This window comes from Oenanthe melanoleuca, chromosome 3 (assembly GCF_029582105.1).
Source record: "Oenanthe melanoleuca isolate GR-GAL-2019-014 chromosome 3, OMel1.0, whole genome shotgun sequence".
NCBI lineage: Eukaryota > Metazoa > Chordata > Aves > Passeriformes > Muscicapidae > Oenanthe > Oenanthe melanoleuca.
Window position 1 is genome coordinate 107,953,974 of NC_079336.1, and position 15,973 is coordinate 107,969,946.

The 15,973-nt window shown below is 43.2% G+C and overlaps 1 long non-coding RNA gene across 6 annotated transcripts in view; it reads left to right on the top strand.

Annotated features, from left to right (window-relative positions):
- Positions 1-1,562: 1,562 nt before the first annotated feature.
- The window catches only part of LOC130251694 (uncharacterized), a 49,473-nt gene continuing 35,062 nt past the window's right edge, over positions 1,563-15,973 (top strand). The window contains exon 1 of one of the 6 annotated variants that reach the window (XR_008840204.1): positions 1,563-1,732. This is a non-coding gene — a long non-coding RNA (uncharacterized LOC130251694). The remainder of the gene's footprint in view (positions 1,733-15,973) is intronic. The other 5 variants (XR_008840203.1, XR_008840206.1, XR_008840205.1 and 2 more) reach the window with 5 other exon arrangements.

Genomic DNA, 15,973 nt, shown 5'->3' on the forward strand with positions numbered 1-15,973 from the left:
ATAGCCTTTATGCTTGGAAATTTATGGGCCATGGACAGTTTATAAGAAACGATGTAGTTCATCAGAGAAACAGACTGATGGAGCACATGGGAGCATTCCGTGCAGGAAGTTGGGTTTTGGAATAATACTTACTTTGATAGAGTTGTTTTGTTAGCTAAGTAAAACAGTAGGGAAGCCAATGGCCACTTAGGCTTCAAACATAAATATATATTTATAAGTCACCCAGCTGCTTAATTGAGCTCTCTAGTGTTTTCCCTAAGTATATCTTATCCAAAAAAACAGTAATGCAGATAGTAACAACAGCACCCAAGACCTGCTATACGCTAAGTTCACTTAATTAGTCAGTAATAGTTAGGGGGGAAATGGAGCATTATTTTAGGGGCAGATTCTTGGAGGTTCCCAGAGTCTCTTCAGCCTGAGTAGTGGCTCAGGTTTGGACCAAATTGCTCTCTAGCAATTTCTTGCTGAAGAAGCAGCAGGATAGATGCCCTTATTGTACCTCTCTGTTCTCTCGGTGGCTTTTCCTCCATTGTCAGGGTACAGTGTAACTTGTGCGTGACTCGTGTAACCAAGTACTCACAACCCAGTTTGGAAAGATAAACGCTGGGGCTCCTGCCAGATGCTGGCTGTGTTTGCTGTGGAGGGGGAGGGAAGTACACGGGGCTTCAAAATGTTCTCCAAGAGAGGTTACACAGGGGATGGTTCATTAAATTTGAGCAAAGAACTGGAAAATAAGATTTCACACTTGTAGGCTTGAACAGCCTTGGCGAATTTGGGATTCCCCAGAAAACCTTGAGGAAATTTGGCAAGTTCTAGGGAGCTTCAGGAAATGCTGGAGGCATTTGCAAAGGTGTTTTATTCTTAGAGCAGATCTCCAAGGTGTGGTAGAGGAGGGTATGGCCTCCCACTTCATGCACCCTAGCCAGCTCTCAAAGCCCTTTCCGGCTGTCGGATACAAGGAAGGTGGATGGTGGGGTCTTGGGTTTGGCTTCAACAGTCCCACTGTCATAGCTCTTCTCAGATGTCTGTTTAATTGAGAGCAACAGCCTTAATCCATATCTCCTACTTTCCAGGTGAATATCCTAACTTGGAGAATATAGAGAGATTGAGTGGCTCTCAGTCTTTTCTAATGCAATTGTTTGTCTCTACAGGCAGTTTAATATCATTTACCAATTCTTTGATCTGTCCCAGATTTGAGCTTGAGGCTTGACCAGAGCCAGTCCTGAGCACTGAGTTTTCTCTCCCTCCCCAAACAGGAGTACTCACATCCTCTGAAATAGTCTAGGAAGTTTTAGGGAAGAGGACTTTAAGGAGAGAATAAGATTTAAATATTGTTCTTAAAGTTTGGGGCATCACAATCTGTAAAAAAACAAAAAAATGCTACTGGAGCACATCGAAACAAGGGCTCCAAAGATGGTGAAGAATCCGAAGGGGAAGCCACACAAGGAGCAGCTGAGGTCGATTGGTTAGCTCAGCTTGGAAAAGACAGGACTGAGGGGACACCTGACAACAATCTCCACTTTTCTCACAGGGCAAAGAGGAGGGGAAGACACTGATCCCTTTTCTGTGGTGACCAGTGACAGAAGCTGAGGGAATGGCACGAATGAGGTTTAGGTTGGATATTTGGAAGAGATTCTTCATCTGGGGGTGTTGGACACTGGAATAAGCTCCCCAGGGAAGTGGTCACAGCAACAAATCTGACAGTTCAAGAACATTTGGACGACGCTCTCAGGTACATGGTGGGAGTCTTTGCACCATCTGTACAGGACCAGGTATTGGACCTGGATGATTCTTGTGGGTCCCTTCCAATTCAGAATATTCTATGATGCTATAAATACTTCTCACAGAGACATGTCCAGTCTGGCCAGATTTAGGGGGGATCTGCTCCTATAGCTGGTGGTCATGTCTCCATTCTGCAAATTCACTACGATGCCTGATGGCTGGAAAAATGGTTTCAGCTGATTGTCCTTATTTCCTCTTTCTCCTCCCAGCTCTCAAGTGTATTTGTGTTCAAACCAGGGTTTGCTCCTTATCATGCTCACAGCCCATTTCCTCCTCCTGTTTTATAGGCAGTGAAGTCTAAATGGTGAATTAGTGACATCTTCATTATTATGGCAGTAGAGTGCAGTGCCATGCTAATGCTGTTCCCTGTAGTAGTGAGCAGAAGGAGAAACTAGGATGGGAGACATAATGATCGTATTCCAGAATAAATATCTGAAACGACAGGCAAAAATTGCTGTGCCACATCAAGGCTTTTCCTGTAGCTTTGTTTCACCAGCTGAAAACATCTTGGAGAACATTTGCTCACTTCAAGACTGCCCTCCTTTCCCAAGGTGCAGCTGAGTTTATGCATAGCTACTGAGCTACGTGGCTGGAAATAGAAATTGGTGCTTCAAAGAGCTTGGCTTGCTGAGGGGGTGGACTCAGGGGGAGGAGCTCCAGATTTATAAAGAGCTCTTCCACCATGGTTCACACCTTCGTTAGGAGAAATGCCACGAGTAAAACTGCCCCAGAGCTCACCAGAGAGTAGGAGCCAGATGCTGCAGGGATTTGCTGCTTTTCCTCTCTCATGTGAAGCAGGGGAAATCTTTCAGTATTGGGTTGCTTATTTTTTCTGGTGGCATTTGAATCACAAAGGACAGGGTGAGTGAGATCTTAAATAATGTGGTGGTTCAGGCAGCTTGAAGGTGTTGAAGAGAGCTGCGTGAAATCAGTTTACAGCATTTTAAAATGTGGTTTTGGCAAAGCAAAACTGGCAGGCTCATTTCCCATCCCACAAAAGTTCTTTTGAGCTCTGGATTTGTCCAAAGCCTGAACCTCTCTGTGGACATTAGACAAACCTTATTTCTGGAGTGAAACTGGGGAATTCGTCTGCTGTCCTCTCACTTTGCCCCCATTCCACAGACACACTGGTGTAGCTCCTGGAATGAGTGCTGAAGCCTGCCTCTGCATGTTTGCTCAAAAGGGATGTCCTTGCCATGCTTCACCCTCCAGCAGCCTGGGCCTGCCAGTGAGGAACTACAGTAGAGCTCTCTTGCTTCTTGATGCACTACCAAGTCCAAAAAAAGTAAAAATGCTGTGCCTGAACTCAGGGGAGTTTTTCCTTTGTAAAACGTGGGTCTCAGTTAGCTCTGGGACAGATAACATGCATCCTATAAGCTGTGCATCTGAAGGAATGACAAATGAAAAAAGCACTCTGATCCCAAATGGCTTGGTAAGTTGGAGGGGTACTGGCAGCTGGTAATAAGGCAGTATGGCTGAAGCACCTCCTGGCACCAGCACCATCCAGGGACAAACTACGAGTCCCTGCATCCACAGCACAACATCTATGCAGAGCTGACCCTCGGGCATGGTGTACAGAGACATCCACACTGTGTTTCTATCCTTGGCACTACATCACTGAGCAAACTGCATCCTGCCTAATTCTATAAATTTACCCTCATGCAGTCGTTTACTCGGTTATAATTTGAAGCCTACAGTTCTGACAATATGCAAGTTTACTTTTTAATTCAGAGTTAGAAGAATGTGCTTTATTCACTTTTCATCCACTTAGAATTTTATATTTTATTTTTTTTTTCAATTAGAGGTGTGATTTTAATTAAAAAATTAATATTGTGCACCTTGAAAAAAGCTTTAGTTTGTACTCAGAAGCACAAGAATAAAAGCCAAAAAATATGATAGAGAGAATACAATTGGTCACTTATAAGTAGGGAAACCTCTGTGTGATATCATCTACCCTTTTGTTTTGCAGCCCCAGGGTTTTATTTCAGGAGTGCTGTTCATTGCTAGGTGGGACATGCAAAGGTGCTAGAGCAGCTGGCAGTCTCCCCCTGCCACCCAGCTCTGGCAGGCAGCCCTCATAATGAATTTCCCAAATATTTTTCCTGTTCCTCAGGAATCAGAGACATGACAGAGGGTCTGGCAGTAGGACAGCTGGCAGAGCTCAAAGGTGGCAGAGCTTTTGTGGTGGCCATCTGACCCAAGGACGTGTTGCCTGGCTCTCTCAGCTGCTGTCCCAGCCTCCTGCTCTTCCTTCTCCTCATGTGACATGTCCTCTTCAACATAATCATCCTGCCTTTGGTGTGTCATGGCAACTGTGTCAGATGTTTTATTAGTACTTTTTTTCTTTTACCCTGCAACTGAACCCAGTCTCCTGGGAAATATGGACTGAGCCCAAAAAGCATTCATGTTCCTGCCAAATGTCATTTTTTGAACCTGTGAAGGAAAACAAGAAAGGCAAAAAAAAGGGTCATCGTGTTCTAGGTATGACCACATTTTGTGGCTTTCATGATGCTTATAATTTGGATATTTCTCAAGTAGATAGGAGCTGCTACAGAAGCAGCATTGCAGAAGTCATGGCATATGATGCTGGAGGAGACCTTGTGAGGTCACCAGGCACTGTTCTTTACCTATGCAAAAGTAGCCATTCTTGGAATAGACCAAAAAACCCAAAAGGACTGAAGGCTGCCTAGCATGGTGCTCTTTGGACTCCACCTCTATAAACTCAATCATTCACAAACATTGGGGGAAAATAAGCACATTTTTTATGTCTTCAAATGGTATTGTAATCTTTTGTCTATCATCGCCAGGTCCAGTAAAGGAAAAATATTTATCTCTCCTTATCGTGGTCTTTTTCAGTTTCACACTTGACACAGCTGCCATGGCGTGACCCAAGGTCCACCACTGCTTCAGCACTCAAGAAGACCATATTTGCTTTTAGCCATCCTGGCTGATTTTCTTGTGGATCCTGCTGTTTCCTGTGTGAGCTACTTGACACAAACCAATGCTTTCCCATCCCTGAACTCCATTCACTGGAGTTGGCTAGAGTTTTGCAGGAGGTATGGGATACATTTTTGTTTGCTTTTTTTTAATCTTTGGGATGTGGCAGCCTTAGGGGAAGCCCAGAATTTTCTCTCACCTCAGATCCTACAATGGCCTTCTGAGTGTATCCCACAACAGGTGGGCAATATGACAGACAATAGCAGAGGAATATCAGGTAAGTCAATAAATTCATGGCAGGCAGCATAACTTCCCAATGAAATTGCTAGTAGGCACTCCTGGCCCACTGTGTGAGAGAAACTGCAGCCCTCAGGTTGATGGCAGGCAAATTCTGCTCCTCTGCCAGGAGAGACTATTAAATACTGGATTGGCATGACTCACGTTTTCGGGAAGTGGGAGAACCGCAGGAATCAAAGCTCCTGGAGGTGGTTGACCGCTCCAGCAACAGTCATGTGCTGGAGATGAGTGAGGGAGGGAGGAAAAGTCACATTTTTTCAGTGAATCTAATTGCACTGAGAGGTGGCTGAAGGGGCCCTGCAGTGCATTTTGCAGGAGTTTACATAGTTCTGGATCCTCTGCCACTTAGAATGGAAAAAAGAAAGCCAATCTGTTTGATCAGGCCTCTCCCACTCGATATGTGTATTGGATTTTACATTAAAGCTTTTAACAGCTACGTACACATCTGAGCTGGAGCTATTGTTAGCCCATGTGATGGATTAAGATCAAGAATGTTAATGTTATCCAAAGGAACGCTTTTTAATGTATATTGTGATTGTATAAACAGGGTCACCAGAGCTAAATGGGATGTCAATGACCTATGAAGATCATAAAGTAAACAAAAGATCTTAAAATAAGCATGTAACCTGAACATGTCGGGGATTGTTGTATATCAAAGGCATTTGCTTATATAAAGTAAGGGAAAATTACTTACGAGTAATGTTATTTGCCACAAGTCTACCTCTTGCCTTCTCTACAAAGGAAACCTATCCGAAGGGACTGGGGTATGTCTCCATCTACCAGGAAGCACAGAGCAGAGCCTACAAGCATAATAAACATGCTTAAACCCCAGGGTGTAGCGATAAGCTGTCATTGCTGGTGAGCAGCAAGCTCCTCCAGCCCTCAGTGGAGGGGGAGGGAGGACAACACCAACAAACTGCTGCCAGGAGAGTTTCAGAGCCCTTGTGACATAGGCAGACCATGGCAGTCCATGAGACCAGCCAGCTGAGTGGGAATTAGCAGACATCAGATGGTTGGAAACAATGAGAAGAGAGTAGGAGCTTGTTATTTTCCCCCCTATCAGTCAATTAGCATTCCTCTTCTTGCTCCATATCATCGTGATTGAGAAATAGGGGCTTTTTTTGGTTTATTTTTGCTTACTGGATAGTCCCTAAATTATTGCTGGGAGTGGGGTGTGAATCCCTTCTTCAAATTGGAGGATTTGCCTGGAGAAGGGGGATTCTGGGGGTCTCACTATCCTGTCCTTAGTGCAGTTTGTCATCCCACCAAAGTGCAGAGCCTTTCATTTTGGTCATGGATTGGATCCCAGGCCATTCACTTAAGTCTTGACTTGATGATCCTGTGTCCCTTCCAACTCAGAATATTCTGATTCTGTGATTTGCCCTCACTGATTTTCATTGTATCACCTTCAAGCTGCTTCTGCAGTTTTGAGTTCTAACCCTGTCCATAAAGTCCCTCTCAGCCTTGTCTCTTTGCAAACTTAATGTGTTCTACCCCATTAGTTTGAGCACTAATAGAAATAAATGCCAGGGCTGGGACTGCTCCTGGAGAATGCTTCTTCCATAGCAACCAGGAGTTGTAGACAGCACCCTTCTGGAAATGGCCTTAAGAAATAGTCTTACACTTAACCCAAAATAGTTCTGTATTGACCATGTTTTCTTGACTTGCTTATGAGAATGTTGTAACAGTTTACTGAAGTTATATTGATCTTTCGGTACAAGCTGTTGTGATATCATGAGAGTATTCTCTAATGGTCTGATAATATTTGTTCTTGCCAATTCACATTTTGTTGTTATCTTCTAGGTTGTTTTCAGATGGTGTAGTTGTTCCAGATTTTTTTCCAAGCAGGTTAAATTACTGGTCTAGAGCACAATATCTCTTTAAAAATGAAAGCAATATAAAATAATAAAAAAATAAATGACTGAGAAACAAACCCCCAAAAGACCTTCCCTTGCCTCCCATAAGGCTTCAGATTAGCTTTTGGGACATGGGCACAACTAGTTCCTTGGTTACCAGAGGTGATTTTCTTGAAGACCACATGAGCTGGAAGCATCTAACTTATTCAAGCTTTCTGTGAGCTTGTTCTACTATGACTTCAGGCTGGCAGTTTGCCTATTTGCTTCTGGAATTATTTTTATGGGGCCCCAAGTTATGGTTAATCCCAACATAAAATGATGGAAAGCAGACTGGAAAACACAGGGAATTAATCAATGATTTTGTCTACCTGTTACTATTTTGCTGGCTCTGCAGAAATCTTGTTGGATAGGAGGGCTGGAAGTAAGACTCTATTTAATCCTTTAATTTCTGTCGTTGTCTGCCAGACACTGTGATATTTTATTGTCATACTGGATAACAGTGTGGATGAAATGGATCTTGGTAGCTGTTATAGGGAAGGTGTAAGTCCTTCTCCCCATATAGCTGGGCACTGGGACCAAGGGAGATGACTGCTCCCAGTTGCTGTCAATGAATTATCCCTTTGCCTGCAGCTCTGAACCCTTTACTATATGTACCCTACCTTGCAGTCCTGACAGGGATTAAGCTTGCAAATGACACCATGAGACAGCACAAGGCTGCCCCTTAGGAGTAAGAGACTGTGGAGTTACTCTTCCCTGTGCCTTGCTTCTTCTCCTCACATCTAGTAGACCTTTTCTGTGCCCTTCCTGTTTCCTGCCATCAGTGCTAGGAATCTGGGGTCTTAGTGCCCTAAAATGTTCAGGAAGGCCAATATCCAAGTGTTTTCCTGCCACTTCTGGGGTTTTACTGCCATCTTACCTTCACTGAACAGACACCCATGGGGCCTATGCCTCATGTCCCACAGCTCTCCCCAATGGGTAGGAAAGTGTGTCCATGGCAAAGGACGCCTGAGAACCAGGTTCTCTGCTCTCATGTGAGCATAAATCTTCTTCCAGCTTCTGGGAGAGAGTTACTGATGTTTAAAGTGATTGTTTTGGTTGCCAGCTGCCCAGCAGTATCCCTCATTGTTCCCATATTACTTATGTGGGTTTCTTTGCTTTGGTGTTATTTGGTTTTTAGTTTGTTTCAGAAAGAGTTAATTTCCATTTACCTTTGGGAATTTTCTGTTACCTCAAGAAGAACTGGAATATCAATGTTTTAGAAAAATGACATAGAGAAACATGGGCTTATTTCCTTGTCTACTGGAAAAAGAGTAGAGTTTGCAGGATTGACAGTCCTTTGCTTTTATGTTACCTATTAGATATGGGCATCTTTTGGTTTAGGGTAAATTTGGGAGAAAACTTCATCATAAAGTCACTCCAGGACAGGGCATATAGTTTTGATTTCCTACTTATATGGATATGTACTTGTATATGTACTAATGCACCACAAAGGAGTGAAAACAGCTCATATGCAAAATGATCCTTTCTACTTGAGCAAGCTCTTCCTAACATGCAGAAATTCAGCTGTTCTCCATCTCAGATATTACAATAGTAATCAGCAATTTAAAACTCTTTCAATGATTGTTAACCCAAAAGGTTTTGTTTGTTTGTTTATTGGCACTGACTAATGGTTATTATCAGCTTTGAATGACATTCAGCATTCATTTTGCAGCTCTGTCTGTTTTCAAATATTTGAGGATGTCCTTGTTAGGATGTTTTCAATGCAATTCTATTCACAGCAATTCCAAAGCACGCTCGCTGTATGTGATCAATTAATCACCGCTTGTAATCAAAATTTTTTCTTAACATGCAGAAACACAGACAGTAAATACGACTTAAAATGTCTTTGTTTTGTCAGGAAACGACCTCCCAATGCGCTTTAAAATATGTAAATAGGTTTGTGCTCTGTGATGAAGGATTGCTGTGTGGTTTGTCAAAGGAGACTTGTATGGAAGAGATGTAGTGACTAACATTTTGCATGACTTAATATTAGGGCTGGTGGCTGTGTGCTGTAACTTTGATCCACTTGTCTTTAGGGAGTCTGATAGTGAATGTGATGGCTACTGTCTTGAGTTCTTAGGACTGGAAACAGCAGGTTCCAGGTTCAAAAGGAATTACAGGTTTACTAAAGGAGGAGCCCAAAGAAACTTCTCAGCTGAATAAATTGCTTCACTTGATGGTAGAAATTTAACACATTTTTAAAACTGGTGCAAATGACTTTAGAGCAGAGCTAGTGAAGTTAAGCATCAAGCAACTTCAGGTGTTTCTGTCCCTTCAAGGTTGTTACTGCTGTTTTTGCATGATGTCTACACAGTCATTTTTCTTGAAAAAAACACTGACCTGGAGTAAACCAGCTTTTAAAACTGGAGGTGAATTTTGTGGTGAAGGTGAAGAACTGTTTGGGAGAGATTAGATTATTTCCTGTCTTTCCATTATAGGGTTTTTCCTGTTTGTTTGTCTGCATTATCTTCCAAAACATCTGGTGTTTGCTTCTGTTGAGACAACAGGATCTGCAGGTTAGATCCTGTGTGGTCTTGTCTTTTGAGAAAAAAGGGCATTTGGATAAGTTAAGTAGCTGGGAGACACAGAAAGGACTGGTCTTGAAGGGAGCTGAAGATGGATGAGCTCTCCTGATTCATGGACCCGTTCCCCTGTTACCTGATTTCTTTGACATGCTGGCAGTTGTCTTAGCTGGACTCTCGCTGAGAGACAGTCAGCACTGCACTCACAGCACCGCAGGAAAAATAAACCTGTTCAGACCAAGCAAAACACTTGGAAAAACATGCAGATGTCTTTTTTTAACTTTTTTAAAATTTTTTTTTGTGAGTTCTGAGTTGTGCTTCCTCTTACAGCTTTGCATACAAAGACCTTTTTGTGAAGGTTGTCGCCCTTTGCACTAGATTTGGCAATTTTCTTCTGACGCCAGTATCGTAGAGCAGGACAGAAGAAAGGACTGATGACAGGAGCCCATTAATTAAAACTAGGTACTGATTTAATCTTGGTCATTGTCTTGAAACCATGGCAATAGCAAAATGCCTTGGCCTCTTACTTTCTTCTCCACCTGATTACAACTAGAGAGGTCAGGATCTTCCCTGTGCTGCACCACCATCCAAAGCATTGAAACGGGAGTCTCAAGAGATCTGTGTAGACTTTCTGGGTTGTGCAGGCAGATTGATACCATCTGGAAGTCTGGTTGGGCAGAGGATTTGAAATCTGGACCTTGATACTGGCTTTTTTAATCTTCCATTTTTCTAAAGTAGTTTTTCAGTGGGAGTAAATGACTCTAATTGTATTGAAGAGCTTGACTAATTCACACCAGCTGAGGGACAGGCCCCTGAGGTCTGGGCTGGCCTCTTCTTTCTGAGTAATTTTAAAAAACCACCAACTTCTTGGATAATAGTGTAGAAATGGAAGGCTGCTTTGCATTCAGTTTGAGATGCAGCAGCTCCTTCTGGGAAGAATGTGTATATCCATGGTGGCTCTGGTAGAGAAGATGTTTCCTCTTAGGGAAATGGGCATCATTTGCCCTATTCCACTTCCATCCAGGAAAGGGATGATGAGGTGGTGGGTTGAGGCTCTAGCAGCACGTCTGATGGTCCTTGCTGAGATGGGCCAAGTAACTACAGAGGGAACAGGAAACAAAACAATGTGGTGGCTTGTAGACTCCAGGCTGTGAGCTGGGATGGCAGGGTGCTCTTCACTGATTGCGTATAATCTGCTTGCTGGGTATAGAACCCCCAAGTTGAAGGTGCTGAGGTTGGGAAGTACCCCACCTCTCTGATGTCCCAGCATGGTATTGGTGCAGCACACATACTTCATTCCCTCTTAGAAACATCTTGGAAATGGGCTTCTCTGTTCCAGGGTGAAGTCCTGGGCTTGTGAGCCTTAGGATTTCTGTGATCCAGCTGAATAAACTGTAGAAATATTTGCATAATTTTTGCACCTGAATACCCAGCACACTGGATTTTAACACTATCAGAGGAAAGAATGCTGTGGTTCAGATGTTAATACTGAACTGCATCTTTACTTTGGTCCTTTTTTCTTTATTCTGCTTTAGCTGTAGAATCCTTTAAAGGAGGAGGAAAAAGAAATATGCTGATTGTCAGTTTCTCAGATGATACTAAATAATCTTTCTGTTGAAAGAAGGAGATGATTCTAGGTAGCAGCACTGAAGCTTTATTGTTGAAGTCAAATCCTGCTTGTTGTTTTGGCCAAAGGAATAAAATATAAATATAAACAAATAGGGAAGCAGGAGAAGAGGGAAAATAGAAATTACAAAAGACAAGAAAACTCAGTTTCTGATGCTTAGTGGTCACTAGCTGCAAAATCAGTGGATGACATTTTTGCTTGTTGTGGGCTTTAGAGGAATCAGACCAAATGCTTAGGACATGTATATCCTGCTCCATTGTACCACCCTCTACCTGGGCTGTTGTCTCAGCTTGCTTTCCATCAAGGACTTGCAAGAGAGGATTTTCCATGGCTGAACAAGCTTGACCTTTATTAGGCAGAAGGTTAAGAGGAGAGAAAATGGAAGATAGAAGTGACAGACCTAGAGTGACTATTAATAGGAATTGAGGTTTACATCTCAGTTGCTGCTGAGGGATTCAATAGAATCTGATAATCCGTATATTCTTATCTGGAGCAGAGTTGCACTGACAGGTATGCTTCTTGTTTTCTTCCCCTCAGGTGGCTGGGTTGGCACATCTTTTAATATCTGCAGGCAGTGATATATGGCTGAGTACCAGCAGCAGAGATGGCAGGCTGCTCTGCAAAATTGCCATCCACAGAAGCTTTTGAGTTGTAAAGCACCTTTCGGTAATGCAATCTCCAAAAAGCTTGGAATTGTTCTAGCAGAGCTGGTCATAAAGCAAATCTCAGTTCATCCTAAGCTATGGGCTATTTTGTGATTGTTTTTGAGCTAGTTGGCCTCAGAGACTGCACAATTCTCTGGCGGTGATGATGCTTCTCATCACTGCCATTTGTATTTACATCTGGTCCTTGCTCATATACAGGCAACTCCCTCCTTGTGACCACCACTTTGATGTGGCTAAGATGGTCCTCTGACCTCACTGAATATTTTTCAACAACCATGTAGTTTCCTTCATGAAGCCCATCAAGTTGTCATTACTTACTTTGGTTTATTTTTGCAAATAATTTTTACATAGGATGTGTATGTGCTGAGGTGTCTGTCTGCTGCCTTTCACCTGCTTAGGACATGGAAAGACATTATTTTGAACTTCAGAACAGTCCTTCCTCTATATAAATATTTTACAAAGCTTGCAAATGTCTTTTGGGGTTAGGAATGATTTGTTCTGTCAATTCAAAATGTTACCTAATACCAATAAATGTTAATAAAGAACTTGTAGCTGGCATCATATACCAAAGCACTGTGCATTCATTAAAAATCACCTATGCAAGTGCAAGGCCAGCCAAAATAATCTCCTAATCAGTTATAAAAAGTCCACAGTACTTGTCAGGAGTTCAGTGTGGGGCAATAGCATTGAGAGTTGTGGTTTCTGGCTGAGGCACTTAATCTGTTGCACATGGAGACAAGCCAGAGTAAGAAAGTCCTCATTGGGACACAATCTTTCCTATGTTTAGGGTAAAGGAATGGGGATTTAAATTTGAAAGAACAGTAAGTCCTCAGCTAGTTGGTATTTTGGGTTTATTGCTGTTATAAAGGGAAGAGCATATGTCAGAGATCTACTGTTTTGTGGGGACAGTTCTGTGAGTGTTTTCCAAAATACCTGTCTCCTTCAGTATGCCAGAAGTCTCTCTGCATGTCACTTCTTATGTGAGTATAATGGCATGTGTGATTTGGCATTCATAAGGCTGCAGAAGTGATATTTGGGGTGTTACGTGTTTTTCTAAGGGCAGTCTTCCCACAGTGGCCACGTCTTCCCATGTGAGGTAAATCCTGACCTTGCCTGTTGAAATTGCCTCATGACTCTTGGCTGGTAGTGCAAAGCTTTCACAGTAAGCAACAAGCCACTCTATCTTCCATGCTCCACCTAAGTTAGTATTAAGACTTAATTTGTTATGTCTGGTGATTTAGGACTTTAAAGACCCCTTTGGCCAACCATCACTCGTAAGTATGTCATCTTTCTGTGCACTTAAATAGAAAAGGAGTTGAAGTGTCTCCAAAAAATATACTTTTGACTGGGGCTAGAAAGATTACATGGTCACTTTTCAGGCAGTTTTTAATATGAGATTAGATCAGGAAATACCAGAATGTGGTTCCTGAGGTGCTTTCTGTTATCAAAGGGGAACACACACTTCTCTAAATGCCCAATTGCTGTGATGATTTATTAACTGAGTAGTCTCTTTCCATCTCAGACTGGTAGATGTTTATGTCCAGTGTGACCATGTTCACTACTGTCTTGATGGAGCTCAGAAGTCCATGTGGCATGGTGGGACTGCAAATGGCTTATTGCAGAAAGCGTGCCAGACAGCAGGGGACAGTGCCTGGTGCCTTAGTGCCTCCAGAGCCAGTGCTCTTTAGGGTCTTGTCACGGTGTGACTTGGGTTTGCCAACCTTAATATATTTATTTTCTTTTAGAGACGGCACCCAGGAGTAGAGACAAGGCAGGCTTAAAACTTAGAAAGGTACAAGAAGAAATTTATTAATAACACACACAAAAAAAATAATATTCAGAATAAGATCCCTAGATTGTTCCCTCCTCCCCTTCATTCAACATTTCTTACCAACAAACATACGGAGAGCACTTCAGTCAGTGATACATTCAAATAATCAGTTCAGTTCACTTAAGAGAGAAAAGTCCCTTTTTGGTTCTGGCTTAGGGGGCGTCTTCACCTTCACAATCCACATTCGCCCGGGAAAATATTGCAGATTACGACTTTCCTCTCATTCTGTCACAGGCCTTCCAGAGCTGTGCAATGGCTTATGTTACACACATGGGGTATTACTTTTAAAGGCAGGCTGCTGAAAAAACAAGATTCTCTTCATCTCTATCACTATCAAATGTCTCTGTCCTTATTCCAGTCCCAGAACAGAGAGAAAGCTCCATTCCCCGAGGCAAAAAGTCATCTCTTTCTCTATTAAATGTCTCTGTTCACATTTCAGTTCCAGAACAGAGAGCTATATTTCCCCAAGGCAAAAACAAGGTCTTCTTCTCAACCATCCAAACCTCCCCCAGTATATTTCACAGTTTAAAGGAATTTTAGTGAAGTCACAATCCCCTTAGCCCACAAAAAAGGTTTTCAGCTACTTATAAGTTCGCATCTTTTCAATCTCTTCCCACCAGGAACTTTATCTTCATTGCGCTGACTTCTGTAGTCTCCAGGCTTTATTTCTTCTCATTCAGGAGAGCTTAGAAAAATCGAGGATCTTATCCAGGCATAAAGAAATTACAATTGTATCCAGATCATGAAGAACAACAGGGGCAGCTGGAGGCCTCTTCTCTCAGAACGAGGAGGGGAGGGGGGGAAGGGAGAGCTTTTGGTAGCTTCCCGATCCCCCCGCTTTTTCAGCCATGCCACGTGGAGAGGGGAGCTCTGGGCCGCGTGGAGCCATGTGGTCAGGGAACGGGGGGCCGGGACCATGCGGCCGGGCCGGGCCCCCCACCAAGCCGGGGCACCGGACCGGACTCCAGGCCGAGCCTAGAGCCGGGGCCGGAGACCCCGGCTGGGGACCACCACCCCCTGAGATTGGAAGCCGAAAGAGAGGCAGCAAACCTGATCCACTGTGATTTGTGAAAGCGAAATAACTTTTCATTGGTTTCCCGAGCTGTCCATCACCAAATCAGCTCTCTGATTGGTGGCAGCAGCCCACAGGGGAAGGCCCCAGAGATGGGAGAGCCCCTCCCACTGCCTAGCCTCATGGAGCCTGCTCTGAGGTGAATCCACCCCTCCCCCCAAGCATGTGAAACCAACACAGGTCTGCAGCAGCCTTGACCTTTGGAACATAGTGTTCCATGCTGTGGTTCAGACCCAGAAGGTCATCTGTCTTCAGCTCCTTTCTGCTTTTTTTTTCCCTTCCCTGTTTGTGTGTTCATGGGAGCTATGGGCTGGTGTTGTGTTTAGCTGTCATCACCATTCAGCCTAGGTCCCTCTTTGCAAAGACACCATGAGATGTGTGTTGGGAGTCCTGTTTTGGTGACGTGTCAGGTTGAACATGCCATGTGCCATGAGTGGTTTCACCCATGTGATACCAGTTTTCACACTGGCTATGGCCAACAGCACAGCTCTGCCATGTCTTGGAGATGCAGGAATTTGACTCATATTCCCAAGTGTGTGGTCCTGAAACTATGCATTTGAGCAAATGATGTTGGTTTGGCATTTTTAAAATGTATGCATGCCTACCCATCAGTTGAGGCAGTCTGAATGCTCCAGTTGTAGCTACTTTGGCTTTGCCAGTCTATAAATATTCATTGTACTTCTTTCCTTGCACTAATGAGAAGAAAACCCAAACAAGTATTTTAAAAATTATTGTCTTCAGGAGGGCAGTGCAATACTTAGACATAGGCATTCCCACAAACTAAGATGGGTTGAAGAAGGCTTAGCCCTTGGTTTATGAGGGAAAGGTCAAACGTGACATGTTCCCAGATGAAGGATTGTCAGGATTGCTTTGCCAAACCATGTTTCCAAAATTCTAGTTCTTTGTGCATCAGCACTGTATTTATTTTGGTTGTTGTTTAAAAGTGCTAGAATGAAACCTGCTGCCTCTGCTGTTTTACATGTTGAATGTAATAAAATATGTGGTTGGTATGACTGGATGCTGGCTTTTGTGCATCTGCTTATGTTTTGTTTTCGTTTTGTTGAGTTTTATACACTTTTCTCAGCAAAATAGGCTTGCAATATTTGTGTAGGTGTCCATCAGTGGCTTGTGGAAAGGATGCCTTGATCCTGGCTCTGGTTTTGATGGTGCATGGGTGGGACCACTTCTCCAAAGTCAACAGTTTAGTCACAGGTGCTGTGAATCCTTAAGATCCCCATGCTAGAGCACATGCACAAGAAGTTGGGAGTAGTTGTGTTGAAAAAACTCTCCTTTAAATGCAGACAGAAATGCTCCTTACTTATTCAGCAGCTCCTGCAATGTACTG